Source organism: Octopus bimaculoides, chromosome 16 (genome assembly GCF_001194135.2).
Source record: "Octopus bimaculoides isolate UCB-OBI-ISO-001 chromosome 16, ASM119413v2, whole genome shotgun sequence".
Lineage (NCBI taxonomy): Eukaryota > Metazoa > Mollusca > Cephalopoda > Octopoda > Octopodidae > Octopus > Octopus bimaculoides.
In genome coordinates, this window is record NC_068996.1 from 1,458,278 (window position 1) to 1,471,918 (window position 13,641).

Genomic DNA, 13,641 nt, shown 5'->3' on the forward strand with positions numbered 1-13,641 from the left:
TATATATGCTGTGGACGTCATTTAGAGACTTCAAGAGAACGAGTAACAATACGTTTTTAATGCCTGAGCTAGAAATAGAGAAGGTAAACCTAATAGCATGTAAATATTGGCATCGAAAATCTTTGAAGATTGAAGACTGACCGTAGGCACACACACACTACACACACACACACACACACACACACACACACACACGCACACACACACACATGCACACACACACACACACACACAAACACACACTACACACACACATGCATGTATTCCTTTGCAGGTTTCAGCCACAGGATTTCGAGTATGCCAGAGAACCGCCTTCAGGTATGCATTCGATCATATGAAAACCAACACTTTTTTTAAATCTATTTGTTGAGCTGTTTTAAGTTCCAATGTTCTTACCTCTCAGCATGCAATCTTCCTACAACAACCTGCCATACAACTTAACTATCCATCAACATCACTCAGTTTACCCATGAAAATATTAACTGAACAGAGACTGTAAAAAACCTAGATGAACTAAACTGATTAGCAGCCCTCTGATGGCTTAGCTAGCCGAAACTTCGAATTTACTGTCATTACTATTCCAGTTCAAAGAATAATAATTTTGTACTGTACAAAACTATGGAGTAACACTTTACATGAGTTTAAGATTGTTTTATTATAACTGAACATTAAAACAAGCATCGATATATAATGCTGAGATGGCAGAATGGTTAGCACGTCGGGCAAAATGCTTAGCAGTATTTCGCTCGTCTTTACGTTCTGAGTTCAAGTTCTACCGAGGTCAATGTAACCAGCTTGTCCCTCCACCAAAATTGCATGCCTTGTACCAAAACTTGCAATCATTATATATATATGTATATGTATGATATATATATATATATTCTTTTACTTTTTTCAGTCATTTGACTGCGGCTGTGCTGGAGCACCGCTTTTAGTCGAGCAAATCGCCCCTGAGACTTATTCTTTGTAAGCCTAGTACTTATTCTACCGGCCTCTTTTGCCGAACTGCTAGGTTTCGGGGACGTAGACACACTAGCATCGGTTGCCAAGCGATGTTGGAGGGACAAATACACGCACGCACACGCGCGCACACACACACACACACACATACGCACACACACACACACACATGTACATATGACGGGCTTCTTTCAGATTCCGTCTATCAAATCCACTCACAAGGCTTTGGTCGGCCCGAGGCTATAGTAGAAGACACACGCCGAAAGTGCTGCGCAGTGGGACTGAACCCAGAACCATGTAGTTGGTAAGCAAGCTACTCATGCCGCAGCCACTCCTACGCCTATATATGTGTGTGTTTGTGTGTCTGTATGTGCATACACACACAGGCATTTATGTGTATACATCTATATACACAGGGTTCGACAAAGAATATACTTGAAAATGTTTGTTCCGAAATATAACTGAAAAGACCTACAATGCAAGAATTAGAATAGCCATTACTAAATGTTTTATTACCTATCAAGTTCGTTTGTAAATAATGTCGTCTTTCCTCACGCATATAGAGTGCGGTCGTTCTACATATCAAAGACAGTATTTTCTTTGGGAAAATGGAAGATTGTTAGTGTATGTGTTATTGTCATTGTTCTTGTCATCCCAACTGCACATCGATCGCCTCCACTCGATGGGCAAACTGCTTACCGGCATTTTGCCGTTGACTTTCTGCCGGTTTAGGGCTGAAGCAATTTGAATGTTTACCAATATCAAAAACAGCAACAAAACCGTCATAGCCGAACAACCCACAAAAAGAATGAATATACAACGACAATCACAGTGACACCCAATTCTGTGTTAGAAGAGAAGGGCCAATGAAAAATCTGATGGGACTTCCAGGACAAAGTGGGGACAGTGAGAGACAAGAGAAGATTTTAAGCACCAGCATCTTTAAAGTGCCTGCACAATGGTGTGGATGTCATTAGAAACATTAAAAAAACATTGAGGATAGATTCCCTCACGACGCGGGATTACGAAATACAAATCCCACCGGTAGGTTTTTCAAAAGGATTCTCAAAGGAACCCTAACCAAGTAGGGAAATCAAATCACCCGAGAAGGTAAGTAACCCTCCCGTTTCCTTCTTTTCTCCTGCTTTCTACTCTTTCTGGTTAACATTGCGATTTTTAGAGTAGGTAGTATAAATGTACGTAGCCTGGGGGTCCTCGACGCAAGATTTCTTGCTGAACGACCTCAGGTGACCAGCTATAAACGTGACGGTAGTCAACAAGACCAGGATATACGATACTCTCATAATAGTCCCCTTTATTGGCAACGTTAAGAAGTGCGCGTCTCTTAGTCGGATTGGAATGGGATGCGGGTTGGGAGTACAGACTATTTTCAGAGACCGGTGAAGGAGTTGCATTTAATCTAGTGGCCGTTTGTGCATTAAATGGGGTTGGACGGCCGGATGTCTTCAAATGTTTAGAAACCTCCCTAAGAATGTCTGGCCCTTTCCTGTTAGCAGGGAACAGGAATGGTATCTTAGACGCCAGCCAGGACTGTGTAGGAGAAGCGGATAGAAGCAAGGGGAAGGAAAAATTCTCCCCCAAATTAAAACTAATCACTTTCAACTCTATCACAGGTACCGGCAAGATTTCTGTAATGCGCCAGGGTGGATATGGAACAATCGCACAGGACTACCTATGTAGATAAGTATTTCATTCGTTTAGTGGATAAAGATAACAAAAGTTATTCACAACTACAAACGGTAGCCGGTTCAGATCACAAATTTGTGGTCAATATGGTCGACCGAGATAAAACCCGGTGATTGGAAGCTTAGCGCGTCGTCCTCAGCGCGTTAAGCAATCAAAGACCTATTAGTACATTAGTTAAATGACAGTTGACAGGCACAGTTGTCAACAACAGGTGGTGGTGCACTCCCAAGAGAACGGTTAGTATAAATCAATACCAGTAGTAAAGAAGTAGCGATAAACAATTAGAAGAGAGTGGGGAGTTAGTAGCTAAATTAAACGAAGCGAATAATAGTAGCATTGCAACCGATATGCTAACTGCGAGAATGGCATTAGATCATTTTTTCAATGCGCAACATGAAGACTGCGTTCTCAGAGCTAAGTCACGTGGGCTAAGATACGTGTCTTTTCAGCGTGATTGATCACACCGTTATCTGGTCGGTTAATCTGAATTTTACGATCAGTCTGAACCCTAAAATTTCAATGTATGGTAACTCCAGTATTCTGTACATCAAGTCTCATTATTGCAATTTGAGAATGTATTAACCCCTAACCGATATCTTTTTTCAGAAGGTTGCATAAGATCTATATCTGCTTTTGTTTAGAGTTCCAAAGAACTCAATGCGTTTTGCACTGTCTGCATTGGTACGTTCGAGAAATCCATTTGGTACCTGTCATATAGTTTGAAAAGTCTGACTAGGTTTCTAAGACAAATGTACAACTTCTCCAGTCGGATTTCATTACAGGATTGCATCTTCCATCCAAAGAGCCATTCGAATCTCTCACTAGAACGAAAATGCAGGATGTTGCTCGGTAAAACTCGTTGCATGCCTAAGGAAATCTGACCACCCTGTCGGGATGTAGATTGTTACTGATAGTGTGGCCTTCTGGGTTTCCAAGATTATCATCATCTGTTTATCGTCTGAATCCAGGAAGATAATCAATATTGCGAAATCCAAACTTATCCAACTCAATACAGAATATGCTATTTGTAGTTTGCACTTATTTTCATGAGTTGTTTTGTAGGATTTATATGTATATTGATGTATTATATTGGTATATGGTTCATACATTCTTAGAATTTTCTTTCTTCTATTTGCGGCCGTGTACTTTATGATATTTCACGTTGTGCGTGGTGTTGGGTGCAGATTGTATTGTTCTTATACCTACAGACGTTTTGCAGCGTTGATGCTTCTTGTGGTGTTGCTGGATATTGCGGAGATGGTGGCTGATGATAAGACGGTGTTTGCTTATAACTCACGTCAATTCGCCTCCCTTCGAATGACCCAGTTCTTTGTGAGAGAAGATTATTTAGATTTTTCTATTTACATCGTTCTCTCCCTTCTTACGAGGATAGTTTTTCCATTTTTCACCGTTATCACTCCGTTTCAGGACATATCTTACTGAAGTGGACAGAGGGAAATGCCTTGAAGTGTTGCGATGAGCTTAGAAGAGTTTGCTGCCGATGTCGACGATGTGTGTTTTTGTTGTTGTTGTTGTTCTTTTTATTGTTGTTGTCGAAATAATGAGTTCTGATACTACTGTTCTTGATTCTGCTTCTGTTGCTGCCACATGTGAACTGTTGGCAGCCTCTGTTCTCTGTTGCAGAATAACGGCGTTTTGATTAAGGAAATTATACACGTCAAATTGAAGACAACGTTAGAATGGTGAAATATAAAAAAAAAGGTGCATAGGAAATTGATCGAAAATAAGGATCAATGAAACATAATGTAGTGTTGATGGCATAAATATGTTTTACTTTATAGAAGGAAGGTGTACTACTGAGGACAAAATGGGCTAAATTCAACGATTGAATAGAACAAGTCACAGACAAAAATTGTGAAAAGAAGCAAAGAGACTGGATAAATTATTTGTGAAAATCAAAGCGTCAAGTAGACGGTCAAACGTCGAAAAGGGACAAAGAGCCATGTTTGAAAAAAGTTCTTGAAGATTTAAGTTATAATAATATTGTAGGATAGATACTGTAATTGAAAAGTAGACGTTGAAGAATAAACACAAAAACGAATGGTAAAGAAGTATAAAAACATGCACATACATATGCTATTAAAGAAGAGTGACTGAAAAACTTCAGGCCAAGCCTAATCTCCGTTCCGACATACAAGCACGCGCGCATACACACACACGCATGGACGTGCACGCACACGCACACACACACACACACACACACACACACACACACACACACACACACACACACACACACACACACACACACATACATACATACACTGTATATAAAAACCAGAGTACTAGAAAATGGTTAGAAGAACTTCAAAGATACTCAGAATATATAATCAAGTCACCCGAAAAGTAATACCGACAGGTTCCCTTCACTATGCAGGGAAGGGGATCGGGTTTTGTAAAGGCAGAACACACTATCAATAATGATATTTGTGATTTCGAGAACCTATGAAGTGCATAGTGAGGAAGAACTACTATCTGCAGCCAAAAATAGTGAAAAATTTCAAAAATATAGCTGAAAACGAAAAAGAGTAGTACCTGATCAATTCATGCAACAGTATGAGATTCTAGGTACTGAATATTGGTACTTATTGCTGAAAAACCAAAAGCTGAAACGAGAAATTAAAACACTAATACAGCCCCCTCGAGAGCAAACCACAGTAACAAATTAGATAAAGACAATAATTTGTAAAAGTCAGTCACATAAATGCAGAATGTGTGGAAATGTAAGGGAAGGACTTGACTGTCTTCTAAGGAGTGCGGTAATCCACCACAAAAAAGTACAAATTGTGGCATAACTGTATCAGAAAAAGAAATATTTCCAGATATTAACTAAGTTTGTGAATTTGAAGTGGCCGGAAAATTATATGAACCGAAGGTAGATACTGCTATGCTAAAGAATAATTACAGCATTTGGTAGGATTATTCCACAAAGTATGACCATATTATTGAAGCAAGACCGCCAGATATGATTGCAGAGGTCGAAAAGGAGAAAACAGTGTAAAGATCACGGACTTTACCCTAGAATTGATTCTAGAGTGGTAATCATGAACATTGTGGAACTCGAGAAATCTCAGGTGGTAACCAGAGTGAATTAGAAAGATTGAGTACAATTGTTTGTTTGGTAACTGGGACATTTAGCACAATGCCCAACATGCTACCAGTGTCGACCTACAAAAAAATAGTATTCTGCAAAAATCTTATGAAATGTCCTGATGAGACTCATCAACAAAGATCAAGGCAAAAACCATGCTCATTAATGTGACATGTATCAGCTTTAATAATAATAGTAGTAGTAGTAGTAGTAGTAGTAGTAGTAGTAGTAGTAGTAGTAGCGGAAGCAGCGGCAGCAGCAGCAGCAGCAGCAGCAGCAGCAGTAGTAGTAGTAGTAGTAGCAGTAGTAGTAGTAGTAGTAGTAGTAGTAGTAGCAATAATAATAATTGGAAGGACCCAAGACCAGATTTGGCTAGGGTACTCACTAAAGAAATTTAGTATTTTACAAGGGAGGCTGAGGGAATAACTCCAAGATTGTCTTAACGGAGGAATAATATCAGATTGGATGATTAGAGGGAGTAGAATATTCCTTATGAAAGATAATAGCAAGAGTAATACCGGTAACTGTAGACCAATCACTTGTTTACCATTAGTGTGGAAGCTGTTAACAGGAATGCTTTCAGAAAGTATTTACGAGCGTCTTGACAACCAGTACATACTACTTGAAGAACAGAAAGGTTGTACTGGAAGAAGGCTAGAAGATCGCATGATCTATTATGCATAGACAAAGCAGTTCTAAAGGAAGTAAAAGCTAGGAAGAAAAATCTAACAATAGCATGGATAGATTATAGGAAAGCCCATGACATGATCCCATGAGTATATTCAGTATAGCAGACATGGTAACCGAATAAGGTAAGAGAATAAATTAGCTTTAGCATGAAGAAATGGAAACAGGATCTATACGCAGATGACACTCTTAGGAAAAGAGGAATTTTCCAGGGGTACTCGTTGTCCCCTTTAATATTTGTCTTATGTTTGATAACCTTCAGTTTAGTATTTGGGAAGGCAAAGCAGGGTATCAGTTCAGAAATAGTAGTGGAAAAATTAACTATTTGCTCTACGTGAATGACCTGAAGCTCTTTAGTAAGAATGAAACAGAGATAGATTCCTTAATGCAGACTGTAAGACTCTTCAGCAAAGATATAGGCATGAAATTTGGCATAGATAAGTGTGCAATATTAGTCATGAGAAGGAGACAGGTAGTCAACACCGGAGGCATCCGATTACTAGACGGCCAGATATTAGAATCATTGAAAGGAGGAGAGAGTAACAAGTATCTAGGAGTATGAGAAGCTGACACAGTACTAACTACAGAAATGAAAATTGTGAAAGAGTACATCAGAAAGGTCAGGAAAGTAATGAAGTCAAAGCTAAATGATCCGAATCTAGTGAAGGTTGTAAATACTTGGGCGGTGTCATTACTTAGATACTCAGCAGCTTTTGTAGATTGGACTAAAACTGAATTAGCAAAGCTAGACAGAAGAACTCGGAAGAAATTCAATGTGAATGGAGGGTTACACCAAAGAGCAAGCATAGCAACATTATACTTACCTAGAAAGGAAGGCGGAAGAGGGTTAATATCAGTAGAAGACTGCGTGGAGTTAACTAGATTAGATATAGACTCGTATTAAAAGCTACTGGAGTCACGGCAAGAAATAGGGAAACCAAAAAACCCAAACGAACTTAAAAATCAGAAAAAATAATAGGAATTACCTGATTTGCAGGAGAAGACATTTCATGGTAGATCCCCAAAGATAGTTTCAGAAAATACTAGAAGTGAGACATGGCTATGTTTACAGAAAGGAAAACTGAACAAGAAGAAAGAAAGTTTGTTAGTAGCAGCATAAGATCAAGCATTAAGGACTAATAAAAGCCATGATAGACAAGAACTAAGTAGATTCCCAATGTAGGTTATGCAAATCAAAAGTGGAAGGCATTACACATATAGTAAAATTAATATAGCATGCGGCACAGAAAGGATACAAGAAAAGGCAAGACAACCTAGGGAGAGTAATCCACTGGGAATTATGGAGAAAGCTAGGATTTGAACACACTATTAACCAGTATGAACAAGAACCTAGTAAAGTAATAGAAAGTAAGAAATACAAGTTTTGCATATATGAAAATAATAATAATAATAATAATAATAATAATAATAATAATAATAATAATAATAATAATAATAATAATAATAACAATAACAATAACAACAACAGTGAGCGCAAATCTCCGCCAAGACAACACCAACGTCCTCTCAACGATTAGCCAGAGATGATTTTTAAAATGAGAATATCTCAAATAAACTTGACTGCCCTCACAAACGAGAATACTAAAAATGGACCCGAACGCTCTCAAAAATTAAATTTAAAAAAACAGCCGGAAAACTAATGCAGAATCTTTGACCGATATCTAATCGATCCCAATGGTAATCATGGAATGTGAAGGTGGCGGGCCAGAGATTTCTGGCAGTTATCCATGATAGGACCTGGCTCGAATGTCCGAAATAGACCAACTTGTTATTCTTCGTCGATGCTTAGAACTTCTCCGAGAACATCGCTCTTACCCATTACTAGATTTCTGCATATTGCTACTGTAGAACGTCCACCGACTCTATTGCTCGACTGGCGGAGAGCAATGAGAGCATGCGCCTGATGACATTCCAGATGGCAGGCGCATAAGCTTGCTCTTTTCTGGGGACAGGATTGCAGCGCAATCAAAGAGATGAGCTGCGGAAAATAATAATAATAATAATGATGATAATAATAATAATAACAACAACAATAATGGTTTCTTTTATTTGCGACAACAGCGAAGGATGAGGAGGACAATACAAAGACAGACATAAAGTGGGGGATGGGGTTACATATAATGGAATGATAAGATAAAAAGTATACGCGGTATACATTAGAAGGAGGGAAGTATATATAGTTGTTCTGATGAGAGTAATAGCATCCCCTTGCATGAGGTAGACTGGTCCGAGTAAAGCATAAATAGTAATGGTCCGAGTGAGTTTGGGGTCCAGAGTTTGGAATCGAGTGAAGTTAGTGTTAGTTCGCAGTGAAGTCGGAAGGTGTCGGTTGGTTAGTTTGCAAGGAATATTGATTGTTGGTTCGTAAATAGAATTGTTAGGTCATTACACTATTTTTACTGTTGTCTGGTTCTCTTATTTATTGCACGTAACAAATTACGCTATAACATCTGGCGATGCAACTGAGAAGCTCTCGTAGATTATTTAACAATTTATTCGAGATACAACTAGTTAAACAATAGAAGACCTATTAGCTTCCATAGTACAGTTGCAAAAGCAACAACAAGAGCAGCAACAGGATTTGCAAATGCAACTATTACAGCAACAATTACAACAACAACAATTATTGGAGCTATATTCAATGAAGTCCAAAAATGAGATAAATTCGCTTTCGCCAGACGGCATTTCGAACTCAGTTAATGAATTCAGTTATAACCCAGAGGAGGGTATAACTTTTGCATCATCCTACAGAAGGTACGAGGAGATTTTTAAGCAAGATTGCAAATCATGGTCGGACAAACAAAATGTGAGATTGTTATTTCGAAAATTAGCTCCGTTGGAGCATGAACGTTATCGTAATTTCATATTGCCCTAAAAAAAAAAAAAAAACAATGAAATTTCTTTTAAAGAAACACTAGAATTACTGTCTACAATATTCGGTGATAAAATGTCTTTATTTAACACTAGAAAAGAGTAGAAGAATATAAGAAAAAAGAGAATGATCATTTTATCACAAATGCAAGAACAGACAATAGGATGTGTGAAAGCTTTAAACTCAAAGAACTTATACCTGAGATGTTCAAGTGTCTTACTTTCGTACAAGGCCTTACAGCAAGCAAAGATACAGAAATTCGAGCAAGAATTCTTTCAAAATTGGAGCAAGTGAGCCAACATCTAACCTTACAGGATGGTAAACCGAGAAAGACGATGCAAAAAAAAAAAAAAAAATTCAAGAAAAGGATTTCTCAAAAATACAGATATGCCGACCGGAAAAGTACAACTAAAAAGGAGTACCACGTCCTAATCCAAGTTATGGATGTGGAGAAACAGAAAAAAACTGTCCATTAAAAAATCAAAAATGTTATAGTTGCAAAAGAATTGATCAGAAATGTTCACACTACAGAACAAAATTTTAAAGGCCAAACGTTAAAAATCCTACAGTACTCTCAGCAGAAACAAAAATCGACTCCCAAATAAGAAAATTCGTACACATAAAAATAAATGGTATACATATTAAGCCTCAACTGGAAACTGAAAGTAGTATTTCAATAATAAATATGCACACATGGAAGAAAATAGGGAAACTTATGCTGAGAAAATCAACGAAATCTGCTCGTAGCTTGACGAGAGATAAATTATATTTCATAGGTGAATTGTGGACTAATGTCACATTTCGAGGGAAAGCGTGTAAGGCGAAAGTCTTCGTCATTACAACTGCAACCGATCTGTTTTGGTACAGATTGGTTGGAATTATTCGATTTATGGGACCTCCATGTAAATCTCGATTGTAAAAATGTAAATGATGGTCTATCTAAAAATAATTCGTCAGAGAGTTAAAGAGAAAACTATTTTAAATGTTTGCGCAAGTACTCTCGGACAAACTAGATCTATGACTAAAGCGTGTTTTGGATTAGATGATAACGTTACACCTGTGATCAGACCTAACAGGAAAGTGCCTTTTGCGGCAATAAAGTAAATGGTCGATGAGTTGGACAGATTGGGAAAAAAACCCTGAATCTTTGAAAATGTGGATTACGTGAAATGTATGTATACAAAGGAAAAATAACAAAATTATGTCATTTCGACCGGTAAAAATGACTCTTTAAAAATGAAACATTATCCGCTACCGACCCCAGAAGATATTTTTACAAAACTAAACGGAGGTATAATATTTTCAAAACTCATTCTGTCTGACGTATATCTTACAAAGTAAATAAAACAATCATGTTCTAAGCCGCTAACGGTCAACACGCACCGAGGTCTGTACAAATACAATAGACTTGTTTTTGGACACGATATTGGCAGACTGTCAATTTGCTATTCCTTATTTTGATGACGTGTTAATCAAAAGCGAATCGCGGAATAAGTATATCGAATACGTGAAGTGGCTTTAAAAAATTAAGGATTATGGTTTCACACTTACTGAAATCAAATAATTAGGTCAAATCATGGATAAGAAGGAAAGACGTTCTGACCCTTCGATGGCAGACGCAATCAAGAATATGCCGACATTACAAGATTTCCTTGGCCTAGTAAATTACTATCAACAGTACATTCCTAATTTACATAAATTGAGAGCACCTTTAAAGGATTTACTAAAAAAAGAAGTAAAATGGAATTGGTCAGTAATGTGCCAAGACGCATTTGAAGACTTGAAAATACTAATTTCTGACTTGTCACTCGCGCATTTCGAATCTAGAATGGACATTGTTATAACGTCTGACGCTTCGTAATATGGAATAAGGCCAGTCTTGCTACACAAGTATAAAGATGGAAATATGAAATCAATAGTCCATGCTTCACGTTCGCTGATAGCAGCGGAAAAAATATGGTCAGATACAGAAGGAAGCTCTATCTGTTATTTTTGCGGTAAAAAACTTTCACAAATTTCGACATGGTAGAAGTTTTTTGTTACAAACCGACCATCGACCTTTGCAATCAATTTTTGGATTAAAGAAGGGATTGCTTATCATTACAACGAACCGACTACAACACTGGGGTACAATATTATTGAACTACAATTTCAAGATGCAGTATATTCCGTCGAAGAAGATTGGCCATGCAGACTGCTTATCGAGGTTAATTTTCAAGAGTGTGGAACCGAACCCCTAGAAGAGATCGTGATAGCGACATTGCAGTTAGAAAGTGAAGTAGGAAGTATCATGTGTAATATAAACCTGGGACTGCAGGTGACAGCGTGTGATAAAAAAATGAAATCCGCAGAGGGTAGTTACATTACAAGAATGAAAGAAGCATTAAAAAATAAACATAAAATTACAAATTCAAATAATTTCTCACTATGTGATGATGTCTTAATGTACGTGCAGACAGTAGTCGTATCAAATGCACAACAGAAATGAGTATTGCAACAATTCCACAGTGGGCACCAGCGTATTCCAGAATGGAAGTTTTAATGAGGAGATTTGTATATTGACCGGCTATGGACAGGCACATCGAGAAATTGGTGAAAGCATGTAGTGGTTGCGCGTTGGTAGCCAACGCACCACCAGTAAAATATCAATCGTAGCCAGAGACAAAGAGCACGCGGTGCAGGATACATATCGACTACGCTGGACCAGTGAATGGCGCATACTATCTAATCGATGTGGATAGCTATACAAAGTGGCCAGAGAAATGTATAAGTAATAAACCCACGTCAAAGACAACAAAAGACATTCCTACTCGAGTCATTTGCACTATACAGTGTTCCAGACTTTCAGGTAATGAAACACGATTCAAAGGATATGAATTAAGAAATTCCTGCAAAATACATCCCTAAAGCAAATCTTTACCTCGCACTACCACTCGAGGTCAGATGGGCAGGCGGAAAGATTTGTCGACAAAAAAAGCTAGGAACGAGCTAGATAATGACGAGGCACTAACGACATTTTTGAGATTATATAGAATAATGGTAATTCCAAATACTAATTCAGGAAAGTCACCAGCAGAGATAATGTTCGCCTGTAAAATAAAATCGATCTTCGATAAATTATTGCCAGGAAAAATACATATAAAGGAAAGGCAAAAAATACATTTGAAGGAAATGCAAGAAATATTATAAAACATCTCGAAGTAAGTTTATTTTTAAAATTACAAAAGTGGTAAAGAAGGTTAGGAGAATGGCTGTGTAATCAAAGATTAGGTAACATGATGCATTTAATTAAAAGCCAACGTTCGGAACATAAGAGACACCTTAACCAGTTAAAGATGAGACATACAGAAGAACGAAGGGTAATACCAATAGAAGTCTTCTATGATATGTTTGAAGTGCCAGCACCGAGAGTTAGTGAATCCAGTAAAACTAACTTCAGAAAACGAAAACAGACTGAATATCTGGAAGTAATACCTAAGCGAAAGAGATATTAAATTGTCAAGAAAAGAAAAAAGGCAAGAGTGCTAATAAGAGTGCTTAGTGCTGTGTGCAACGAACAATACTACCTTAAAAGTTGGGCAACAGCTAAAAAACAAAAGAAAGCGGGAGTGACGCTGGAAAAAAATTAAAATAAAATAAATTCCACTTTCTCAAAAGGAGAATGGTTGAGATGAGATTTACGACGCACTCTTGCGAGAGATAGACTGGTCCGAGTAAAGTATAAATAGTACGATCCGTATCAGTTCAGAGTTCGGAGTCGAGTGAAGTTAGAGTTAGTTCACAGTGAAGTCGGAAGGTGTCGGCTGGTTAGTTCACAAGGACAATTGATTGTTGGTTCGTAAAGAGATTTGTTAGTTCGTTAGGTTGCTTTTACCGTTGCCTGGTTATCTTATTTATTGTACACTAGCAGAGGCACCCAGCGTTGGTTGGGAATGAAATTGTTGCTTATATACTTGAAGAAAAAAAGGCAAAATATGCTGTATAGAAATTTGAGGGCATTCTGTAGATGGACTCTCAGATGAATGATGGCTGGGCGCCTCCCATGAATGGGAAAATTGAATATGTGCCAAAAAGCCTCATTGGTACTTGGAAACTTTTACGAAAATTAAAATGGGGATTAAATGAAAAAAATGATTTACGTGAATATCCTCACAAGAGTAATTGAAATAAATGGCGATTGTGGAACACCCCACGCACGCACGCGCGCGCGCATACACATGTGTGTCTTTGTAAATATGTTTGTATACATTTATGTATGTGTGTGTTTGTAAGAGACAGAGTG